Below are 26,296 nucleotides of genomic sequence, written 5' to 3'. Positions count from 1 at the left end.
ATATTCCTTTTTTTCCCTATTTATTTTTCTCCATATATCTATTAACCCTATTTTTTCTAAGATTTCATTCACAGCTCTTACCTCTTTCTTATTTATTTATCGATTGGATTTATCTAGATTTGATAGTGGTAAGTTCAGGTTTCCCACTAGTATAGTTTTACTATCTATGTCCTCCTTCAACTCTACTAGTTTCTCCTTTAGAAATTTGGATGCTATACCATTTGGTGCATACATGTTGATTACTGATATTTCCTCATTGTCTATACTGCCTTTTATTAGGATGTAGTTACCTTCCCTATCCCTTTTAATCTGATCTATTTTTACTTTTACTTTGTCAGATATCATGATTACAACTCTTGCCTTCTTTCTCTCAGTTGAAGCCCAGTAGATTTTGCTCCAACCTTTAACGCTAACCTTGTGAGTATCTACCTTCCTCATGTGTTTCTTGTAGACAACATATGGTAGGATTTTGGTTTCTAATTCACTCTGCTATTTGTTTTCATTTTATGGGTGAGTTCATCCCATTCCCATTCAAAATTATGATTGCCACTTGTGTATTCCTCAGTATTTTGATATCCTCTCCTAGTTCTGTCCTTTCTTCTTTTGCTATATACTTTTAAACCAGTGGTTTGCTTTTAATTTGGCCCCATAATCCCCATCCTTAATATGATTCCCTTTCTGCCACCTCCCTTAGGATCTGTTAAGTTCCTTCCCCCCTCTTTCCCTCCCTTTTTGTACTTCCTGCCCCTCTTCCCCCTTTAGTTTTCCCTTCTCAGTTTCCCTGTAGGGTAAGATAGAATTCTATAACCCAATGGATCTAGATGCTCCTCCCTCTCAGAATTTATTGCACTGAGAGTAATGTTTAAGCATTACTTATTAGCACTCTCTTCCTCTCCTTCTTATAATAGTATTCTTCCCCTCCCCTTCCCATGTGCCTCTTTGTGTGATTATCCTATTTATCTTATTTCTTTAGGTTTCTCTTGGTGCCATCTTCTATTCTCCCCTCCTTTTTTTTGCATATCATCTTATACCACTTATTACCCCAATATCTTCCTGTGAATCATTCTTCTAATTACTATAATAATGAATATAATTTTGAGAGTTACAAATAATATTTTCCCATATATTAATATAAACAATTTGATCTAATTGAAGCCCTCAAAGAAGAATGTTTAAATAAAAACATTTTTCCCCTTTCCCCTCTCTTTCTTATTTTCCTTTTCATGTATCTCTTGATTTTTGTGTTTGGATATCAAACTTTCCACTTAGTTCTGGTCTTTTCTTTACAAATACTTGGAAATCTTCTATTTTTTTGAATGCCCATACTTTCCCCTGAAAGTATATAGTCAGTGTAGATGGGTAGATGATCCTTGGTTGAAGACCCAGTTCTATTACCTTTCTGAATATCATATTGCAAGCCTTGTGGTCCTTTAGTGTGGAAACTGTCAGATCTTGTGTAATCCTGATCAGTGCCCCTTGATATCTGAATTGTCCCTTTTTGGCTCCTTGTAAAACTTTTCTCCTTAGCTTGGAAGCTCTTGAATTTGGCAATTACATTCCTGGGGTTTGTCTTTTGAGGATTTAGTGTAGAGGATGTTCTATGAACTCTTTCATTCTCTATTTTGCCCCCTTGTTCAAGAACATCAGGGCAGTTTTCTTGGATAATTTCTTGTAGTATCATGTCAAGATTTCTGTTTATTTCTGGGTTTTCAGGTAGACCAATGATTATCAAATTTTCTCTTCATGATCTGTTTTCCTGATCTGTCATCTTGTCAGTGAGATATTTTATGTTTTTCTTCTATTTGGTCAGTCTTTTGACTTTGCTTTATTAATTCTTGCTGTTTTGCAAGATCACTGGCTTCCAATTGCCTAATTCTGGTCTTTAAAGACTAGTGTTCCTTTTTGATTTGGTCTATCCTGACGTCTAGCTGTTTCTCCAATTGGGCATTCTTGTCATTTAAACTGCTGTTTTATTTTTGAACTATTTCCAACTTTTCTTTCCAGAAAGCTTTAATCCTTTTTGTAAGCTCCAATTTAAATTCTTCAAGAGCTTGTGGACAATTTCCATTTTTTGGGAAGGTTTTGGTGCATTTATTTGCATTTTCTTTTTTGCGAGTTCTCTGTAGTCTGGATTTTTCCTCTGTAAAAAAATATCCAGGGTCAACCCCTTTTTCTTGTTTTTCTTGGTGTTGGGAAGTTGTTTTATGGGCACTGTTTGCCATCACTATGGTGGTTTTCCCTTCCCTTTCCAGTCAGAAATCTGGGTGAGGAAGGTAGGCTTTCTATGAATGGAGCTAAGCAGCTAGGTTTTTGCCTGAGGCCATGTCTCCTGTCTCTGCAGCTTCTACTATTTGCTGCACTTCTCTGTGCTATCTCCCTGTGGGCACATAAGTTCTATGCTCCTCAGCCTGCTGGGGTTTCAAGTCTAGCTGCTTTCAGGGGTAGGTCTTTGGTGGTCTTGGTCAGCTGCCAAGGACCTAGAGATGCCCCTCACTCATTCTAGAGGTGCCCCTTGCTCACTCACAGATTCTAGCTCGCACTGGCTCTGACTCTGGAACCATAGGTGAGGTGGGAGAGGGTAGATCAGCTTGTGTTTTGGTGGAAGCTTTTTCACACCCTTATAGTGTGGAAATGCCCAAATCCCACATAACTTCAATGCTGTATCCTACTGTAGAGTCCCTTCATTCATATGAATTTGTTTTTTTTTTTTTTTGTTTTTTATTTTATGGTAGTCTATATTGGTAGGTGGTGAGGAGAGGAAGAGTCCTGTGTCTAGACTGCTGTCATGTTTACCTGGAAGTCACACGGTGCTTTTAAAATAATGAATGTTGGGGGCAGCTTGATGGCTAAGTAAGATTGTGATCCAGGCCTAGAGACAAGATGTCCTGGGTTCAAATTTGGTCTCAGACACTGCTTAGCTGTGTGACCCTGAGCAAGTCACTTAACTCCCATTGCCTAGCTTTTACCTTCTGCCTTGGAGCCAATATGTAGTATTGATTCTAAGATAGAAAGTAAGTATTTACTCATAATAACATTTTGCTAAAAATTTTTATTAAAAATCCTTATAATAAAAAGAAATAAAATAAAACGATAAATTCCTTGTTTGATTTAAATTATTAATTTTTATCCAAGATTTTCAGATAGTTTAGAAAGATATTTTCAATATGACCTCAGGAAGCTTGAATAATTAGGGTAAGGTCAGGAATTACTCAAATCTTAGTGACAGATGAAACAAGCATATGGCTTCTAAAACTATAAAATGTGTGGTTGCTGTCTAATATAAATACAGGAAGTTTAAGTGCAGCATGCATAGATATCTGATCCTCGGTGACTGAAATTCCTGTCTTTGTAAAGAATTGGCAAAGGACTGTGACAAGGTACTTCATTTGCCTATCTCCAAGATAGGTATTGGGATAGAATTATATCTCCAGAGATACAATAGAATAGTTACTTTTTCCTGATGTTCTCAATTGCTAGTTCAGTTTAGCTCTCTCCCACCAAATGCTATTTACACAAACATCCTTCTAAATAAGCAATAATCAGAAATGTGGAAGTTATATGGATTAGAATGAATGAAAAAGCTCTTTGCTCCTGCCAGGAGAGACAGAATGATCTCCCAGAAGACCATTTTTAGCAGGCTTTAGGATCTAGGCACTGGAAGTCAAGGGATATACCTGTGGCTTCCCCACCTGGCTGTAGCTGCATGTGGATGTCCTGTCCACCATTCAGGAGTCTGTGTCTGCCTCAACGTCCTTCTGTATTCATGTGCACCTTGGGCTCAGCTCTCTCACAGCCAGTCAAGATCTATGTCTCCTGTCTAGGAAGTATAGTCCTTTCCATCACTACGTTACCTCAGGAAAACTTCCTCTGGCTTGGGCATGGAGCAGTGGTCCCGCCAAGATCAGAGACCCTCAGGTCACTGTGTTCTGGTCACTACTTCTCTTCTTCCCTTACCAAAGACAACAATCGAGCTCCCTGTGAGACCCCAGCAAATCAAGTCACCCCCAGACCAGTTTCTTCATCAGAACTACAGATGTTCCCTGTGTGATCTGTGGCAAACTGCTTAATTCCACTTTCCTCACTTAAGAAGCCTTCAATAAAGGGTGACCAGGGTGGTCGGGGTGTCGAGATTATGCAGGTGAATAAATAAATATAGAAGAAAGTGAGGATGTTTGGTCAGGAAAAAAGAAAGCTACCACCTGATTCAAGAACTGGGTGGGCTGCTGTGCTGGCAAAGTGGATTAAGTTTACCCTGGTTTGTCCTAGAGAACAGAGCAGGAGCAATTGGTAGAAATGACAGGCATGGAAAATCGCCCAACAATAGAGCTATAGAAAAGTGTAACTGACTGCTAGGAAGGAATTGGTTGCTTGACTGTTGTCCTTCATGCTCAAAGAGGACAAAATGACTTACGGAAATTGGATTTAAGTGAGGCAGAGTCATGAGCAAAGTCATCAGCCTGGCTCTGTCTTCTAGAGTCATGAAGTCCAGCGGCAGGACAGAAATAAAGGTGACTGATGACAGCCTGAGACGTATTGGATGACTCTGGCTTCTTTGTTGTTAAACCGAGCTCTCAGTGCTCCATAGTGCTTGCTTCCGTCACCTTTGTGGCCATTGTTCTCATTCACCCCTTCTACTGGGAGAAGCGATGCCTCCTTAACTCATGAATGGGTTTGAGAGCTATCGTTTGCCCTCAGCCTGCGGGCTGTTCAGCAAAGACTAGTGGGCCAGCTTGCCAAGCCCTTTTCGGGGCTGCTTTGGAGTCCACCTGGCACTCAGCTTCCAAATGTGGCTCCGAAAGGCTTCCGCATTCTCCCTGACCACATCCTGGTCGAGAGTGGTAGAGCCTCTTCCAATGGTCATAGAGGAGACCCAGGCTCAAGCTGGCCTAGAGTCTCCCCCAGTTTGGAGCATCTGTATTTTCTTAATCTTCCCCCTAGATTCTTCTTAGCACTTGAACAATGAAACCAATTTGAGTGGAATAAATATACAACAGCAAACTATTCACTTCTCCGTCGTTGCAGCATTCCAACACTCACCGCTCGGTCTGCTGCCTTGGGATTTTTCACTTCTTTTTGCACAGCAACTTGGTTTTCAAAGACCTTAGAGCGCATTATCCTCATCTGCAGTCACCACCCCAACTTCATGGTAGAGGAAACGAGGTATAAAGAGATCAAGGAGCTTGTCTGAGTTCCTACAGCTCGTTAGTGAGAGAGCTGCGGCTAGATCCAACTTCTCTGGCCTCAGAGCGATTTGACTGTACCCTGAAGCCTCAGGGCATCTCTGTGTGTGGCCCCGCTTACAAACAAGAAAGCATCCAAGAGAACGATCTGTTAACAGGCTTCAAAATCGAAACCAAGTTTAAGATCTCAGCAGCCAGTGGTCTAACTAATGTACCGCCCAGCCTCCTTTTGTTTTGGTCGGCATCCAACAAGCTGGCATTCTTTGTAGTTAGGTGGGATTGGAAGTGTTGCTGTTTGATTTCCTCTCCTGTCTTTCAAAATGTCGGGCCTGTATGTTTGATAATAAATTGATTGTTGTCCCGTTTTCTTGGGTTAGTTCACAACTTATGTTGTCTTCTGTTCTTTTACAGGAGGGCTCCTTGATGGGATACTTAGCACTTATGTGTGTCAATGGGTCTGCTTCCTTAGAGCCAAATGATCTTAGCATTGGGGGAAAGACAGGAGAGTCTGGGGGTGGGGCCGGTTCTTACTGGCTCTTGATCTTGATGTGGAGCCCATTTTCTGAAATGGTCGCCAAAGGAGCACAATGGTGACGTGCTACCCCATTAGACCTCATGAAATCTCTCCCCTTTCTAAAATCGGAGCCGTTAACAATGAAGGGGAAAGTCGAACAGCAACCTCTTCCTGTTTGTGACCTGAGAAACATCCTACTAAAGCCCTGGGCGGTCAGCACAGAAGCGTTAAGCTTTGTACATATTCGTGAAACGATCTTCTTAATAATCTTTTTAACATAATTGGCATCAACTAGTCTTCTCAGCTTACACTGATCTATGATTTAACTACTGGGACTTCCATGTTGTCACCGCCATCCTCTTCTTTTGAAAAGAGTGAATTTACTCTTTGTGAATAGAAGGAGGGGGAGGTGCCATCTAGGCGGTTCAGTGGATTTACAGAGCCAGGTCTAGAAACAAGAGGTCTTGGGTTCAAATCAAGCCTCAGACACTTCACAATTGTGTGACCCTAGCCTAGCAAGTCACTTAACTACGATTGCCCAGCCCTTACCATACATCTGCCTTGGAACCAATATACAGTGTTGATTCCAAGATGGAAAGTAAGGATGCTTTTTAAAGGGGCTAATTCAATTCGGAAGCAGTTTGCAATGATGACTTGACCTCACTTTTCAACATCATGCGTTTCCACCAGAGAACAAAAGGACAGCAGCTCAATCAGTCCAGTTGGACAGCTCCTCTAAGTGAAACAGAGGATGCCATCTTGAGCTGGAGCAGAGCTTTGGCCACATTCCTCTGACGTCCAGATCTACTTCTCCACAAGAGGCAATTAACTGTCCAGAGCAATAGAGTAGCCTCTTTCCTGCATTATTAATCAGCCACAGTGAGTCAGCAGTACTGTGTAGCAGCCAGAAAAGCCAGTGAGATCTTGGGTGGCTAAGAGGAGCAGGCATGACTTCCAGGAATAGAGAAGCGAGTGTCACACCTCCTCTGGAGGGCCGTGTTTGCTTTGGGGTGCTGGGATTTAAGAAGGACTTGGATGAGGTAGAAAGGGTGTAGAAACTGGAGCAGTCCAGGAAGTCTAGGCTCTTGGGGGTACTGGGCAAGCTTAGCATGAAGAGAAGTTGTGACGGGAAGGAGGCGAAATGGTTGGGGTTAAGGAGATGATTAGCTCGCCTCAGTTATTTAAAGGGCAATCACGTGGAAGGGAGATTAGACTAGTTCTGTTTGACCCTGGAGGGCAGAACGAGGAGCAAAGAGAAAAATCTGTCAACAGAAAACAGGCAAACATAGACTTGAGGTCAGAGAAGAAACCTCCCAATGGAACTATCCAAAAGCCAAATGATAGCCCTCAAGAGGTAGATGGTTGAATTATCATTGGATATGTTATAGTGAGGATTCCTTTTATGTATGGGTTAGACTTCCAGTCTCAAAAATATCTGATCTCTCTGCCTCTGTCACGCTGCCTACGAATCTAGTAGGCTTTACTAGGGAATAGGGAATATAGGCAATCCTGGCCTCTTGGTAGTAAAGGGGAAAGACCTGGACCTGGAGTCGGGAAGAACCCAGTGCAAATCCAGACTCAGACATTTACTGGCTGTGAGTTTTGAGGCAAGTCACTCTCTCTGCCTCAGTTTCCTTAACGATGGAATAGTGATAATAATAGTACCTACCTCACACGATTGCTGGTATGATTTTTTAAAATTTTAATTAAAATGTTTTCCCCATTGTTACATGGTTCATGTTTTCTCCCTCCCCTCATCCCTCCCCACTCCCAGAGTTGACAAGCAATTCCACTGGGTTATACATATATATTTTATCACTTGAACCCATTTCCATATTATTCATTTTTGTAAAAGAGCAATCCTTTAAAATCAAAATCCTAAATCATGTGTCCATATAAACAAGTGATAAAGTATATGTTTTCTTCTGTCTTTCCGCTCCCACAGTTCTTCCTCTGGATGTGAGAGCATCTTTTTCATAAGCCCCTCAGGATTGTCCTGGGTCATTGCATTGCTGCTAGTAGCAAAGTCAGTTACCTTTGATCATCCCACAATGTGTATAATGTTTTCCTGGTTCTGCTTATGTTACTCCACATCAGTTCGTGGAGGTCTTTCCAGTTCTTATAATAATCCATCAGTTCATCATTCCTTGGTAGCACAATAGCATTCCATCCCCAACATGTACCACAATGTGTTCAGCCATTCCCCAGTCGAAGGGCTCATTTTCCAATTTTTGCCTCCACAAAGAGCGCAGCTATGAATGTTCTTGTACAAACAGGGCCTTGCCCAGTTTTGTTTTGTTTTTTTATCTAGTTGGGCTATAAACACAGTAGTGGTATTGCTGGATCAAAGGACATACATTCTTTTAAAGGCCTTTGGGCATGATGCCAAATTGCCTTCCAGAATGGTAGAATCAATTCACAACTGCATCAGCAATACATTAGTGCCTCATCCCCTACCACATTTATTATTTCCCTTTCCTGTCATACTGGCCAGTCTACCAGGTAGAAGGTGGTACCTCAGAGTTGTTTTGATTTGCATTTCTCTAACCAGGAGGGATTGAGAACATTTTATATAAGATTATTGATAGTTTTGATTTCTTCATCTGAAAACTGCTCATTCATATCCCTTGCCCATTTGTCAGTTGGATTTCTTATAAATTTGACTTAGTTCTTTGTATATTTGAGAAATTAGACCTTTGTCAGAGAATTTTGTTACAGAATCCCCCCCCCCAGTTTGTTGCTACCCTTCTAATTTTGTTCATATAAAACCTTTTTCATATAATCAAAGTTATTCATTTTATATCTTGTAATATTCTCCATCTCTTGCTTGGCCTTCAATTCTTTCCTTTCTCATCGATCTGACAAGTACACTATTCTGTGTTCACCTAATTTAGTAATGATTTCACTCTTTATATTTGTCACTTACCCATTTTGAATTGATTTGGGGGTAGGTGTAAGATGGTGATCTAAGCCTCGTTTTTCCCATACTGTTTTCCAATGTTCCCAGCAGTTTTTGTCAAGTAGTGAGTTCCTCTTCCAAAAGCTGGGATCTCTGGGTGTAATGAACACTATCTTGCTGATGCTATTCATCCCTGATCTATTCTGTTGATCTACTCTTCTATCTCTTAGCCAGCACCATACTGCTGGTAGGGTTTTTGTTGCTCATTCACTTTCTTGGTGACCCCATCTGAGTTTTCTTGGTAAAGATGCTAGAATGGTTTGCCATTTCCTTCTCCAGCTCATTTACAGATAAGGAAACTGAGTTCAGTGACTTACTCAAGGTTATAGAGCCAATGCATGACTAAGGCCCGATTGGAAGATCTCTTCCTGACTCCAGGCCTTGTGCTCTATCCACTGGGCCATTTGGGATTACATAAGATAACATTTGTAAAATGTTTAGCCCAGTGCCTGCTATGCAGTAGTTACCTAAAATGCTGGTTTCCTTCTTTTCCCCTCCAGGCTAGACATCCTCTGTGAGGGATGAGCACCTTTGCCAAATTTTCTTTTCTTTTCCCCACTTGCTTCATATTTTCTCAGGTGCCTTCTCTGGTAACAACAAGATTTCTAATTTTTCCAGATATTTGATGGCTTCATTTCATTCATATCTCTTGAGATTTGATCCCTTAATGAGTACAAAGTTGTATCCCTCAGCATGGGCCTCCTTCATGTGTCCTTGCTCGAGCTCATCTATTTGCATCTTTTAGTAAATTTAGTGTCATTTTTACTTCATGCAATACATCTGGAATTAGAGAGGAAGTTAAGAGGCTCAACATAAATGGCTCAGCTATCATTGATGGAGGAGTTTTTACAGACATTTTTATGGACTTATACTAAAATTATGAAGCTAATCTACATATCTAAAACTCTCCTGATCATTTGTAGTACTAAACAAAATAAAAATAATTTGCAAAGGAATGCAAAAGCATATATTAAGTACTCATATCCTTCATCTTGCCACGAAGTATTCTGCTTCCATGTTCACGAACCCTCAGGTTTCTTTTCCTGATGATTTTTGTATCATTCCATTTTTTCTCTTGGCCTCATAACCTCGTACACTCTTCTTCAACTTCATCACGTCCCACAGTCACTCCACCTCTGAGTTCTTTCTCCAACAAAAGCTATGTTCTCCTCCCTTCCCTGTGGTAAACCAATCCAACGCTACATGATCCCCTTCTCTTGAATCTCTTGATCCATTATCCTATCACTGTTCCTGCCCGGCTGAGCTCCAAACTTGGATAACTCCCACCAAGTGCTTTGACTTGCTGCTGAATGAAGACAGAAAACAAAACAGACAAAAAACACGGAACTGTCAAATTGATCTTCCTAAAAGTTAGGGCTGATTATACTTCTTCTCATTCAGTCAGTTGCAGTGGCTCCCTAAAACCTCCAGGATAAAACACGAAATCTCCTTTGTCTTTTAAAGCTTCAAGTTTGCTTTATGATTTGGCTTTGCTGAGTGTGTCATTAGGCTTTTGGTAGCGACCTTTCCCCCTCTGTTTATGGAGTGATAATGCGTATAATCTGCCATCTTCATCTGTAAGATTTTATAAATGAGCTTATTTTATAAACTGGCATTGCCCTTGCCCGCCTTCTCTCCATTTTGTAAGGATATTAAGTGTCTGCTGGCTGAGTCAGTTTTCATTGGGTTAAACCATTTATATCATTAAATGACCTTAGGATATGGCAATGACATGTAAGTATTTGTTCTTTTGTCCATTTTCCATTTCTTCAACATCTATAGCTTGTCTCAATAGGTCAAGTCACTGTTGCCTAAATGGGGCACCGTATCTTCTAATTTTTATGTTTTCTAAACATATCTACATATCTCTATATATTTAAACGCTTATCTATATATCTCTATATATTTAAACACTCTACGGCAGTAGGGCAAGGGCAAGACAAATGGGGTTAAGTGGCCTGCTCAGAGTTACACAGCAAGGAGGTGTCTAAGGCCTGATTTGAACCCAGATTCTCCCCACTCCAGGCCTGCTGCTTGCTCTATCCACTGAGCCATCTAGCTTCCTCCCAATTTGATGTTGATTTTTATATTTATTCTAAAAAGCATGTGATAAAACATCACAAAAACAGCTGATTCTGATTTTAGTTCTATGCTGGTAACAAATTATTTCCTGTCAGAATAGAATTAATTTCACTTTTCTTATATTATAGGATTCTATAAGCTAATGCTCCTTCCATATCACTTTTTGGAAAAGATGTACAGGCCTGAGGAAAATGATATTCAGAATTAGGATTTCTTTAGAGTTTACAGGCTTTTGGCTTCTCTCATTTTAAAATTTCTGAACCATGTTTTCTGACACATTTTAAAAAATTGTTCCTTGTGCCTACTTGTACATTGTGGTCACTTAATATATTGTTTTAATTTTAATAATTTATCCATTTAATTCTAGAATTTTTCTACATACATCCGTATCTTTTATCCATAAACTGTGATCATCACTATGATGGTTTTTTGAAATACTTATCATCATCATTGCAAATTGAATTGACAAAATGGCCCAGTGAATGATATATGTTTTCATATTCAGATGTATGGTACAGCCAAATCTAGTAACTTCTTTATTTGTCCCTCCCCAGAGAACCTAGGAGCCAAACTGTTATTAAGCTGAAATTTCCTTTTGTCCCAGGGTTTCCTTTATAGTAAGAATGTCAAGATTGTCACAGAATAAAAACTTTACAACTAGTATATTAATAGCTAATAATATAGTTATTTTTTAAATTGTGTAATTCTTCGTACTATTGCTCCCTTTTCCAGTGATGATACTGAAGAAGTAAAAGAGAGACACATAGAAGTGAAGATCATTTTAACTTTTCTTTGTTTTTCTTTTGGAGGCAGCCTCTAACACCAACACTGTCTTAGTTCAAGTTAAGTGTTGGGATAAAATGAGGTACTCATAAGTCATTGAACAGTTTACACAAAGAGGTTTATTTTCCCCTAACACAGCAAGTGTATGTAATAGGAATACAGTGCTCTTTAGCTTCTCTGGTCAAAGCATCCCCTAATCTTCATATGAAAATGAATCAGAGCAGGAAATAGTCAAAGAAATGGTGACATATGTTGTTTTTGGGAGACCCCAATTAGATGACTGTCTAGTTCTAACATGACCATGAAACGTCATCATGGAATTAGGGGTCAGTCAAGTCTTAGGACTTCTTTTTCTCATAGGGGAAAAGTAATCCCTGTTGTAGGAAGAAAAGAGGGAGGGGTAGCTTCAACCCATGTTGTGGAGAAACGTTGGTTGATATTAGTCCTCTTAGTTTCCATGGCTAAAATAGGTATCACCAAATGATCTAGGTAGATCATCAGAAAGTAACATTATCTATGGCCAGAACCATAATCCAAGCCAGGAAGATTCTTACCTTCTTGTCCATGAACTTCTTTTAAAAATCATTTCGAAATGAATTGGACATGCAAATCAAAAAACTTGAAAGCAAACAAATTAAAAACCCCCAGAAGAAAATAAAATTAGAGATCCTAAAAATTAAGGGAGAAATGAATAAAATAAAAAATGAGAGAACCAATAAATAAGACTAGAAGCTGATACTTTGAAAAAACAAACAAAATAGACAAAATACTGGTCAATCTAATTTAAAAAAGGAAAGAAGAAAAGCAAATTAACAGTATCACAGATGAAAAGGGAGACCTCACCTCCAATGAAGAGGAAATTAAGGCAATCATTAAAAACTAGTTTGCCCAACTATTGGCAATAAATATGCCAATCTAGGTGACATAGATGAATATTTACAAAAATATAAAAAATATAAATTTCCTAGATTAACAGAAGAAGAAATAGAATTCTTAAACAATCCCATATCAGAAAAAGAAATTGAACAGGCCATCAAAGAACTCCCTAAGAAAAAATCTCCAGGGACTGATGAATTCACAAGTGAATTCTATCAAACATGCAAAGAACAGCTAATCCCAACACTATACAAACTATTTGACATAATAAATGAAGAGGGGGTTCTACCAAATTCCTTTTATGACACAAATATGGTACTGATGCCAAAGCCAGGCAGGTCAAAAATGGAGAAAGAAAATTACAGACCAATCTCCCTAATGAATATAGATGCAAAAATCTTAAACATAATACTAGCAAAAAGACTCCAGCAAGTGATCAGGAGGGTCATTCACTATGATCAGGTAGGATTTATACCAGGAATGCAAGGATGGGTCAATACTAGGAAAACCATTCACATAACTGACCATATCAACAAGCAAACCAACAAAAAACACACGATTATCTCAATAGATGCAGAAAAAGCCTTTGACAAAATACGACCCATTCCTACTGAAAACACTAGAAAGCATAGGAATAGGACCTTTCTAAAAAATGATAAATGGTATATATCTAAAACCATCAACCAACATCATCTGCAATGGGGATAAACTAGAAGCCTTCCCAATAAGATCAGGAGTGAAACAAGGATGCCCATTATCACCTCTATTATTTAACATTGTACTAGAAACACTAGCTGTAGCAATTAGAGAAGAAAAAGAAATTGAAGGCATCAAAATAGGCAAGGAGGAGACCAAGGTATTACTCTTTGTGGATGATATGATGGTCTACTCAAAGAATCTTAGAGAATCAACTAAAAAGCTAGTGGAATAATCAACAACTTTAGCAAAGTTACAGGATACAAAATAAGCCCACACAAGTCATCAGCATTTCTATAGATCTCCAACCCAGCAGCAGCAAGAATTAGAAAGAAAAATTCCATTTAAAATCACCCGAGACAATATAAAATACTTAGGAATCTATCTGCTGAGACAAACACAGGAACTATATGAACACAACTACAAAACACTTTCCACACAACTAAAACTAGATCTAAACAATTGGAAAAACATTGATTGCTCATGGGTGGGACAAGCTAACATAATAAAAATTACAATCCTACCCAAATTAATTTACTTATTTAGTGCCATACCCATTGAACTTCCAAAAAATTTCTTTACTGAATTAGAAAAAAACATAACAAAGTTCATTTGGAAGAACAAAAGATCAAGGATATCCAGGGGAATCATTAAAAAAATGCAAAGGAAGGAGGACGTCCAGTCCCAGATCTCAAACTATACTATAAAACAGTGGTCATCAACCCAATTTGGTACTGGCTAAGAGACAGAAAGGAGGATCAGTGGAATAGACTTTGGGTAAATGACCTCAGCAAGACAGTCTATGATAAGCCCAAAGATCCCAGTTTGGGGGACCAAAACCCACTATTTAATAAAACCTGCTGGGAAAATTAGAAGAAAGTGTGGGAGAGATTAGGTTTGCATCAACATCTCATGCCCTACACCAAGATAAACTCAGAATGGGTGAGTGTCTTGAATATAAAGAAGAAAACTATAACTAAACTATGTGAACACAGAATAGCATACATGTCAGATCTTTGGGAAGGGAAAGATTTTAAAATCAAGCAAGGCTTAGAAAGAGCCACAAAATGTAAAATCAATAATTTTGACTACATCAAATTAAAAAGTTTTTGTACAAACAAAACCAATGTAACCAAAATCAGAAGGGAAATAACAAATTGGGAAACAATCTTCATATCAAAAACCTCTGACAAAGGTCTAATTTACAAAGAACTAGACCAATTTTACAAAAAATCAAGCCATTCTCCAATTGATAAATGGACAAGGGACATGAACAGGCAATTCTCAGTCAAAGAAATCAAAACTATTAACAAGCACATGAAAAAGTGTTCTAAATCTCTTATAATCAGAGAAATGCAAATCAAAACAACTCTGAGATACCACCTCACACCCAGCAGATTGGTATATGATAGCAAAGGAAATTAATGAATGCTGGAGGGGATGTGGCAAAATTGGGACATTCATGCATTGCTGGTGGAGTTGTGAATTGATCCAACCATTCTGGAGGGCAATTTGGAACTATGTCCAAAGGGCGCTAAAAGACTGTCTGCCCTTTGATCCAGCCATAGCACTGCTGGGTTTGTACCCCAAAGAGATAATAAGGAAAAAAACTTGTACAAGAATATTCATAGCTGCGCTCTTTGTGGTGGCCAAAAATTGGAAAATGAGGGGATGCCCTTCCATTGGGGAATGGCTGAACAAATTGTGGTATATGTTGGTGATGGAATACTATTGTGCTCAAAGGAATAATGAACAGGAGGAATTCCATGGAGAGTGGAACAACCTCCAAGAAGTGATGCAGAGTGAGAGGAGCAGAACCAGGAGAACACTGTACACAGAGACTGAGACACTGTGGTACAATCGAATGTAATGGACTTCTCCATTAGTGGCAATGCAGTGATCCAGAACAAGTTGGAAGGATCTATGAGAAAAAAACACTATCCACATTCAGAGGAAAAACTGTGGGAGTGAAAACACCAAAGAAAAACAACTGCTTGAATACATGGGTCGAAGGGATATGATTGGGGATGTAGACTCTAAATGAACATCCTAGTGCAAATACCAACAACATGGAAATGGGTTCTGATCAAGGACCAATGCAATACCAAGTGGAATTGTGTGTCAGCTATGGGAGAGGAGAGGGGAGGGAGGAATAGAAAATGATTTTTGTAACCAAGGAATAATGTTTGAAATTGACCAAATAAAAAAAAGAGAGGAAAAAATCATTTTGATAAAACATTTCAATAGAATTAATTTCATATATAATCCTATGCAGTTTTTTCACAGGATGCCAAGGGACACAAAAAAGGCTAAGAACCACTCATTGCTCTAAACCCTTCCAGAATAGGAGAGCCTACTGGAGTTTGTACTTCATTGGCATAGTCTTTAAGAGCCCAGGTCACACCTGTGTCACCTCAAGCCACTAGGAGCCATCTCTTCAGGGCTTTGTGAGAAGCCAGCAAGATACTTGGAGAGCTCCACCCTTTTTTCTAACTCAAACATCCAGAAACTTTTGAATTCTTTTAAGAGTTCACACTCTCAGAAACTATGAACCTTTTCAATGAGTATCACCTCTCCAGAAGGTGCAAACTGGTTCCCACAAACACTCCCTCTTGGGTAGTGCTAGATTATTTGGAAGCTGTGATTGACCCCTGTGAAGAGAGTAGACATAAGGAGTCACCATAAAAGCAAGCCCTGAACTCAATTGGAAGAGATGGTCTTGTAGAAGATAGTCTGAAGAGATTGCCTTCTGGAGATAGTCAGTCTTCGAGGGAGCTTTGCTGGAGACTGCAGATTGGAGTGTGGGTTTGGAGCTCAGCTTCAATTTAGATTCTGACTCCTGGACTACTTCTTTGGGTGAGTGAAAAGGGATGACTCCTTTCCCAGTTTCCTTACTTACTACCGGCCCTCCTTGCTGTAGAGGGTGTGAATTCACTAAGTGGTTTGTGAGCTCCTCTACCTAGTTCAAGCTTGTGTTGATCAATCAAAAGGTAGACAAAGGAGAGTTAATCCTATCTTCACAATCTAGTTGAGGTGCTTAAGTTAGTGTTAACCAAAGTTTTAACTCCAAGTAGGCAAAGAGAATAAAGGATTCCCTGTTCACGAGTGTAAACTCAAAATGGACAAAGAGAGCCAAGAATTTCCTTTCACAGTACCAAGACAGAAGGGCAAGGACTAAGCAATAGGGTTTAAATGACTTGGCTAGGGTCACACAGCTAAGACGTATCTGAGGCCAAATTTGAACCAGGCCTCTTGTCTCCAAGTCTGGCTCTCTCTCCACTGACCTACTTCACTGTCTCTCCACACCCTGGCATTATGAAAGCACCATGGAGCTTTCTCTGCTTTTGCTCCTTCCAACAACTGTTCTAAAGGGTAATATGTGTATCTTGGTTTCCTAAGTGCTCACTTTTCTATTGCCCAGAGGCATCTGGGGGACCTTTTGTACAACTGAGGGGTGAAAGATGTCACTTATTATTTCTCGTTGCATTTCTCTGTCGTTAGTCTTTCTTTGTTAAACTTCAAGGTTAGCAAAGCTCTCTAGTAAGGAGCATTTGGAGGGCAGGGGGAAGGCTTGGGCAGCCCAGCTCACTTTCTGGCTTCTCAGACATCTGAATGTCCAACTTCTGAAGAAAAATGTTTCTCCTCAAAGTTCTTGCACAAACTCCTCGCCTTAGGCGCAATACATGACTACGTCAGCATTCTTTCTGCCGTGTCCCAGGCATGGCTGGAAATCTGGTTTACAAATAGAATGAAATCAAGGACACATCTGATAGCGAGGCTGGCTGATGATCATGAAGTACATACATAGTTTAGTTGCCAGAGAATGAGGCTAATACCTTGTGTGGTCCTCCATGTACCAACTATGGTGTGCTTCCCGGAAAGAAGACAACCAAAGACAGGTCCTTGAATAAATGCCACTGAAAAATGGACCTACTGTGTGGAAGGTTCTGTGAGTGATGAGTCCTGGTGACTGTCCCCAGGAGAGACAGAATATAAATGTCTAGTGTCACTAGGATAGACGTGAATGTCATAGAAAGGGCAAGAGCACCCTGGGTGTAACGCCATCTGCCCACTTTGATGTATTGTTGTCATTTTCATTACTGTGTCTACAATGTGCTTTGTAGGGGACCTTGAAGGTCCTGCTGTGATTACACAACAAGTGGCAGGGACTTTCCCAAGTAGAATAATGAGATCTGATCGACACAGATACATAACATTGACATTTCTTTTTCTTCCTTCCTTCCTTCCTTCCTTCCTTCCTTCCTTCCTTCCTTCCTTCCTTCCTTCCTTCCTTCCTTCCTTCCTTCCTTCCTTCCTTCCTTCCTTCCTTCCTTCCTTCCTCCCTTCCTCCCTTCCTCCCTTCCTCCCTTCCTCCCTTCCTCCCTTCCCTCCCTCTTCTTTCTTTCTTTCTTTCTTTCTTTCTTTCTTTCTTTCTTTCTTTCTTTCTTTCTTTCTTTCTTTCTTTCTTTCTTTCTTTCTTTCTTTCTTTCTTTCTTTCTCTCTCTCTCTCTCTCTCTCTCTCTCTCTCTCTCTCTCTCTCTTTCTTTCTCTCTCTCTCTCTCTCTCTTTCTTTCTTTTTTACATTCTTACCTTCTGCCTTAGAATTGATACTCAGTATCAGCTCCAAGGCAGAAGAGTAGTAAGGACCAGACAATTGTGGTTAGGTGACATGGCCAGGTGACACAAGGAGGTGACTGAGGTCACATTGGAACTCGGCTTCTCCCAGTTCCAGGGCTGTCTCTATCCAGTGAGCCCCGACACCACTTTCAGAATGGAGCCAAGGAGTGAGTAACAAGCAGCATCCTGAGTATTGGAGAGAGGGACAGGGCATATATGGATACCCCAGGGTGCCCTCTGATACTGGGGAGAGAGCATTGACCAATCCTTGATCATAGCCCACCTCCCACTACTGTAACTAGAAAGCAAAATAAAACAGAGCTTTGTCTAAATCCTTGTCAGAAGTTTCTCCAGTAGGAGCCTGGATTGAAATAAAGTGCTTATTACCCCAAAATTTGAGAATGTAACGATTAGGAGAATACATGCTCGAACGCAGGATGAGCACAGTTTAGATTTCTAGCAGCAGTCGGTGTAATTCCATATTTGGCTCTGTGTACTCCGGAGACTGGGGCGGGGGGGGGGGGGGGATAGAAGCGGCCCCAGTTAAATGTAACAGGGCGAACCTGACGATGGAGAGATGCCCCATTTACCTTCTAGGTTTGGGGTTCGGGAAGCACCAAAATGCCAGCATATTGAACAGTAACCCCTGGGAAAATTAATGAAATGTGGAGGCCTTTTGTTTGCATTCCTTAAAGGATGATCTTTTTCTTTTCTTGCTGTAGGCATGAGGTTTCTGGCTGTGCTCCAGGGTGACTCAGCTCTTGTCTAGATGTTCTGTGAATCAGTAACAAACAAAACAGTGTAAGTCCGAATTGCAATAGCAAGATGCAAGGACGGGCAGCCAGTAGCCTAAAAGGATTCTTCCTGTTCTGAGGAGCTGTCTAGTCAGTGAGTTATGCTGTAAGCCCAGAGTTAGGCTCTCATTAACATAGCCTAACCCTGAATTCACCGACTCCCCTTCCCCATCCAGCACAGACGTCTCCCAGACTGAGGTTCTGGTTATCCGGAGGACCAGGAAAGTGAATGTAGCCGTGTGAGCGGCCATCTGCTTTTGCTCCAGCTCAGCAGGCGCAGCGCTTCTAGTCCCCGTCAGGAACTTCAGGAATACGTTCCGTAATTCCTCGTCCTGTTTCAGGACTCATGAAGTAGCCCGATTTCCATACTGTTGGGTCTCAGGGAACAGGAAGGCCCAAAGAAAGGGAGAGAGATGGGGACAGTCGAGTGGTGGAGTGGTCAGAACACACAGTCTTTACTGGCCAAGTGCACGATCTTAGTGTGCACGATTGGTGGTGCCGATGATTACGGTGGGAACACCGAGACCACAGATCGTCGTAACAGATACAACTTTTTATGAAAAAAGTCTGAAGTCTTGTAATAATGACCAAAATGTGATGTAGAGACACCTTGTGAGTACCTTAGAAAAATGGCACATGTAGATTTGCTTCAGTTTGAAAAACACGCAATATTGGTGAAGCACAATAAAGTCGAGGGCAATAAAACAAGGTATGTTTGTACCTGACTCAGAGCGTTGCTGTTCAATTGTTGCAGTCATGGCTCACTTTCCCTGACCCTATTTTGAGGTTTTCTTGGAAAAGATACTAGAAGAGTTTGCCATTTCTTTCTCTAGCTGATTTTACAGATGATAAACTGAGGCAAACAGGGTTAAGTGCTTTGCCCAGAGTCACATAGTTTGAGGCAAGAAAGACGAGTCTTCCTAATTCCAAGCCCAGCACACCTGGCAGGCTATTTTAGTTTTTATTTAGATAGTATAAATTTGGGTTAGTTAGATCAGGGAGGAGGAGTGTAGCCTGTGAAACACAGGAGAAGCGGTTCCTTGTGGATCCAGGGAGTTTATTTGGGTGGATTTAGAATGCCTTAGAATCAGAAATCCTTTATTTATCCTTATATGTTTCAATAAATATTTTATGTTTATAATAAGAGTATCTTTAGCGTCCTGGTGCCTGGCCCTGAAGGGAAGTTCACATTTGAGCTTCACTTCATCATTGAGGATACTTTTGATTACCTCTATCAGAAGTATCTGAATAGTTTGAACCTGATTGGTGAGTTAAACAGTTTTGAAAGGTTTTGAACCTATATTGGAACAGTTTTTCTATCTAAATATTTTATTTTACAACTCACCAAATTTATATTTACAGGACCAACTTACCTTCATCATGCTGGTACCTGGGTTTCCAGGTAGTATAAAAAACTGAATTTACATTTCAAACTTACCTGGGTTTCTGGAGATGTATAATCTTGCTATGAGGTAGCAGAGGCCTAATGACCATGACAGTCTGATACCAACTGAGTTTTGAATCTGTATATAAACTGGTGTCAATATATAAATACTAGTAAAGTTTAGTATTAATTTCATTTTAGTTACTGTAATATTTATTGGGAAAGGAAATGGGATTAGAAAAAAGGGGAATAATGGGAGGTTTGTAGCAGGGTATGGAGGAGAGAAGGGAGAGAGGGTATACTTCTTGGTGAGGCAAGGGAGGGAGATGCCCCCTGCTGAGAGGAAGCTGCAGGGGTCCGATAAGGCCTGTTTGTCCTGGAATGACTGAACTGAAGTTCAGCTCCCTCTATGACCAGATAGATAGTCCACTTATCTGACTGCGAATTCAAATAACATAAAGTTTAATCACTAGTTGGGATTGGAGTTTTTCTCTGCTTCAGATCTGAGGCCAGGCCCCAGAGGCTGGCGGAGGGTTTATCCCACTCCCGTCTACTCTCGTTGTTCTAATTCAGAATCTTAGCAGTACACAGAAAGCAAACAAGAACAATTCTAGCCTTCAGAAGCCTGTGTCTTTGGGCTGAACCAAGAAGAGCATGCCTCTCCAGACTGGGCTGAACAAGCTCCTCTCTCCTCCAACACCAGGATGCAAGTCCCCCACCCCCCCCCCCCCCCAGCAGGAAGGAAGTGCTAGTCCCAAGACCCAACTGCCACTCCCAGTTGGCCCTTCCCCCACACAAACTATTAGTCTAGTTTCCTTTCCACATTACAAAATAAAGAGAAATTGAAGTTCTAGCATTTTCTTCTAACAACCCTATTTTAAAGCCCTGAATATTTAGTATATTGCTAGGTAACTAGAAGAACCTCCTTAAATATTCTCTAGTTTCATTTTACTTTAGGAAGAGAAATATATATTTTTAGTTATTGTCGGATGAAGTTGATACAGATTTTTAAGAACTTATGAAGGCCTTTTCTTTGAGTGTTTTGCATGCTGATGAAGCTTGGGGTTACAGGAATCAGCTCTGCTGATTAAGTCAACATTACTTTGTAAGCTCTGACAAGCCAGTGTTTCCTCCATATGGTTAAAGATGAATTGTATACATGCAGATGTGGCCGAGGAGCTGGAAAAAGAAGACAGAGTTCCCAAGGGATAGCTTCTGTCTGAAATTTGGAAAGAGTAATATCTGCTAGACAAGCCATTAAAATTCCTTCTTGCAAAGGCAAGATTTGTGCTGAAGATATTCATATATCTAAAACATGACTTGTAGGAAAATTAAAATTGTCCCAAAGAGGAAATTACCTAACCCCAAAGTTGATTTTTCATTGCATTTTAAATTCTGGGAAGTCAGAACCATAAATAGGGTTGGGCTTTGTACCAGGGCACAGAGATTTGGAGGTATCAAGATCTCTATCCCCTGACACTTTCCCTCCTAATAACTGCGAGTGACTGCTTCAATAATAATTGCTAATAACACTTCAAAGGAGTTTCTTCCTCATCTGGTCCCATACTCAGTGCCCCTTCTCATTCTGAGATATACCTCCTCCCCACTATTGTCTGGGCTTCTGGCTCAGACCACCAGGCTCCACCCAAATGCATCCTCTTCCTTTTACCCCCAAAAGTGGTCTTAGATGAATTAAAAACTTAGCAGTCTCCTGTTCCTTTCTGTCTTAGAGCTATATAGCTTATAGGTGAAGCTTATAGCTTCCTTGCTTCATTTGAAAAATGTTTTTATTATGAACTGATTAAAGTTAACTTTACATTTAAAATCTAGTTTGTTGCTACACTCTTACTACTAGTTAGATGTCTATCATTCTTATTGTCTAAGAACTGTGTTGGTGAACCTATGGCACTTATGCCAGAAGGGGCTGCTCCCTTCTCCCTCTCCAAAGCACCTGAGGACATTTTTCACATCATCTGCCCTTCTACCCAGCAGCCTGATGGGAGCTCTTTCTCCCTCCCCTGTCTGTGGTAAGATGGGGGCTCACATGCCAATGAGGTTTGCAGTTTGGGCACTTGGTCTCTAAAAGCTTCACCATCTCTGGCTAGGCCATGAAGGGATTAGAAGAGCAAGTGGTTAATTGTGGGAATTGAGTGAACTCCATGAATTCCATCTTGTGATTCAATTCTGGAGCTAATTTAGTTTCTATACAATTATTGGTTTAGTCCAATTTCTATCTCATGAGAAAACTTTATTCAGTTGTTGGAATTGGGGGAACCTTATTGTATGGTTTTAATCTAGACTTGCAAGGCTGGGAACCTGGACCACTTCTACCTATTGCTTCAGAGACCCTTAGCTAAGTACCTAGATTATGCTGACCAGAAGCTCATTCATGTCTGGAGATTAATGCAAGGACTTTTCTCACAATTATACATCTCAAGCCCCATACTGATCACTCAGTTATTAGTTCCATGTTTCTTTGATTGTTCACAGACCCTTGGAAGGACCCTTGGCAGGATTTCGGGAAATTGTACCTACTTGCTCATTCTATCTCTCTCTCCTCCTCTCCTTGACACCCCTCCCCCCCAATTTGGAAGATCCACAATCTTTCTGCCAGTTAGAAATCATATTACCTAATTTTATGTACCAAATTTTCTCTTTTAATTAATTAATTAGTCTTTGATTAATTTTTAATGGATAAAAGTATGTTTCTGTACTGGAATCCAACCTTAAGCTGAAGAAGAGTCCAGTCCTGCTTTGTCAAGCAATTGGCTTACATTCCGTAATAAATCAAAATGCTCCGAAGCTCAAACCTTTGCTCACCCAGTTATTTCATTCTTCACCTTCACCTGTCAGTCAAACAAAGTCAACATCCCAAGTGACATTTGAATTAAAATGGCCATTTGAGTTGTATCTTCATCTGGAGCTCTCTGGAGGTTTCTTCTGCAACATGTCTCATCATTTGGATGTGACAACTGTGCTCACTTTTAGATGGGCATCATGTTGGGATATATCTCTGGGACAAGCAAAATGCTCATGGGGGAAAAGGTGAGCTCTGCCCTCAAGAGCCCTGGCCGATCACGACTCCGGAGGACTTAGGAAGTGTGCTGGGAAACTCTTGATGGAGAGGTAGATGGACCCAAGGTGCAGAACGAAGGGTTCTGTTTTTGAATGTGACAAATAGTGTGTGTGTGCATGTGTGTGTGTGTGTGCGTGTGTGTGTGTGCGTGTGTGTGTGTGTTTTCTTTGACTCGGCTCACTTGATATAAGGTTTGTATTTTTTTATTGGAGCAGTGATTTGGTGAGGAGAGGAAGGCTATCAACAGGTTAGATGAGAGGGTGGAGTTTTCTGCAAAGTAGGAATTTAAAGGATTTCTTTTCAGTCCTGATGGGAAGACTGGGGAGAAATACAGTTTCCAGGGTCATTAGAGATTTAGAACCCCTAACAAAGTAGCCACTTTAAGCTTTGCCAGAAGTTGCATTATTTTAGGAAGCCCTCTGGGTCTCAGCCCCAGGTACCACTTTCCCTATTTTTAATATTTAACAAATATTTATTAAACATTTGTAATACCTGAATTCTTTTATGCTGATTCTGTAAAATCCAGATGCTTATTTCAGAAACTAACAAGACATGCCTGGCTTTTTGTTCTTTTACTCGAATTAGCAATAACAGCAGTAGCAACCATATTTTTCACGTCACTTGCTTCACAAATTTTCTTATAAACATTCATCATATAATGATTCCATGTTAAGAGATTTTATCTTTACTTAGATGAAGAAAGTGAAGGTTTACATGACCAGATCAGTGAGCATAATTGGTAGCAGACAAACTAGGTCTAGATTCTAGAATTTCTAACTTTGGGAGAGCTAATGTAGTTTGGTGGAAAATATACTAGATTTAGAATAGAGAGATCTGGATTCAGATTCAATTTTTGACATGTACTGGTTGCAAGACTGTGGACAAATCATCTAACCTTTCTAAATGTCAGTTTACTTGCAATGTAAACCTTCCAGGTTTGTTTGTAATACCCTTATTTCTGGCAGGCTGGGTTGTTCCCTGAATGACATCCCTATGATGCTGAGAACAAGTTATTTTTGGATAGTAGCTTATATCTTTTGCCATTTGGAATATTGTATTTCATGATCATTTCTATTTTAGTGTGGTAACTGCCAAATCTTGTATAAGCCTGGACATGGCTCCTTAGGACCTGAAATTTTTCTTTCAGGAGGTTTGCTTTTCTTGGTTTGTTTTTAAATGATCTGGAAGCTCTCAATTTGGATTGTGATGTTTCTGGGAATTTTCATCTTGGAATTTTTTTTAGGGGGTAACTGGTAAAGTATATTTTTTTTGTTCATATTTTTTTTATTTAAACATTATTTTATTTGGTCGTTTTCATACATTATTCACTGGAAACAAAGATCATTTTCTTTTCCTCCCCTTCCCCCCCCCCCTCCCGCCTTTCCCTCTCCCATAGCCAACGCACGATTCCACTGGTTATCACGTGTGTTCTTGACTCGAACCCATTTCCCTGTTGTTGGAATTTGCATTATAGTGTTCATTTAGAGTTTCTCCTCAGTCTTATCTCCTCCAACCCTGTAGTCGAGCAGTTGCTTTTCATTGGTGTTTTTACTCCCACAGTTTATCCTCTGCTTGTGGATAGTATTTTTTTTAGATCCCTGCAGATTGTTCAGGGAAATTGCATTGATACTAATGGAGAAGCCCATCACCTTCGATTGTACCACAATGTATCAGTCTCTGTGTACAATGTTTTCTTGGTTCTGCTCCTTTCGCTCTGCATCACTTCCTGGAGGTTGTTCCAGTTCACATGGAGTCCCTCCACTTTATTATTCCTTTTAGCACAATAGTATTCCATCACCAACATATACCACAATTTGTTCATCCATTCCCCAATTGAAGGGCATCCCCTCATTTTCCAATTTTTGGACACCACAAAGAGCGCAGCTATGAATATTTTTGTACAAGTCTTTTTGTCCATTATCTCTTTGGAGTACAGACCCAGCAGTGCTATGGCTGGATCAAAGGGTAGACATTCTTTTATCGCCCTTTGGGCATAGTTCCAAATTGCCCTCCAGAATGGCTGGATCCATTCACAACTCCACCAGCAATGAATTAGTGTCCCTACTTTGCCACATCCCCTCCAGCATTCATTACTTTCCATAGCTGTCATGTTAGCCAATCTGCTAGGTGTGAGGTGAAACCTCAGAGTTGTTTTGATTTGCATCTCTCTGATTATAAGAGATGTAGAGCACTTTTTCATGTGCTTATTAATAGTTTTGATTTCTTTGGCTGAGAACTGCCTGTTCATGTCCCTTGCCCATTTGTCAATTGGAGAATGGCTTGATTTTTTGTACAATTGATTTAGTTCTTTATAAATTTGAGTAATTAAACCTTTGTCAGAGGTTTTTATGAAGATTGTTTCCCAATTTGTTGCTACCCTTCTGATTTTGGTTACATTGGTTTTGTTTGTACAAAACCTTTTTAATTTGATGTAATCCAGATTATTTATTTTGCATTTTGTAACTCTTTCTAATTCTTGCTTGGTTTTGAAGTATTTCCCTTCCCAAAGGTCTGACATGTATACTATTCTGTGTTCGCCTAATTTTCTTATAGTTTCCTTCTTTATGTTCAAGTCATTCACCCATTTTGAATTTATCTTGGTGTAGGGTGTGAGGTGTTGATCTAAGCCTAATCTTTCCCACACTGTCCTCCAATTTTCCCAGCAGTTTTTATGAAATAGTGGATTTTTGTCCCAAAAGCTGGGATCTTTGGGTTTGTCATATACTGTCTTGCTGAGGTTGCTTGCCCCCAGTCTATTCCACTGATCTTCCTTTCTGTCTCTTCGCCAGTACCAAATTGTTTTGATGACCTCTGCTTTGTAATATAGTCTGAGATCTGGGACTGCAAGACCCCCTTCCTTTGTATTTTTTTCATTATTTCCCTGGATATCCTTGATCTTTTGTTCTTCCAAATGAACTTTGTTATGGTTTTTTCTAAATCAGTAAAAAAAAATTTTGGAAGTTCCATGGGTATGGCACTAAATAGATAGATGAGTTTGGGTAGGATGGTCATTTTTATTATATTGGCTCGTCCTACCCATGAGCAGTTAATGTTCTTCCAATTGTTCAAGTCTAGTTTTAGTCGTGTGGAAAGTGTTTTGTAGTTGTGTTCATATAGATCCTGTGTTTGTCTCGGAAGATAGATTCCTAAGTATTTTATTTTGTCTAGGGTAATTTAGAATGGGATTTCTCTTTCTAATTCTTGCTGCTGAGCTGTGTTGGAATTATATAGAAATGCTGATGACTTATGTGGGTTTATTTTGTATCCTGCAACTTTGCTAAAGTTGTTGATTATTTCGATTAGCTTTTTGGTTGAATCTCTAGGATTCTTTAAGT

This window comes from Monodelphis domestica, chromosome 7 (genome assembly GCF_027887165.1).
Source record: "Monodelphis domestica isolate mMonDom1 chromosome 7, mMonDom1.pri, whole genome shotgun sequence".
Lineage (NCBI taxonomy): Eukaryota > Metazoa > Chordata > Mammalia > Didelphimorphia > Didelphidae > Monodelphis > Monodelphis domestica.
Note: the sequence above shows the minus strand (reverse complement) of the source record.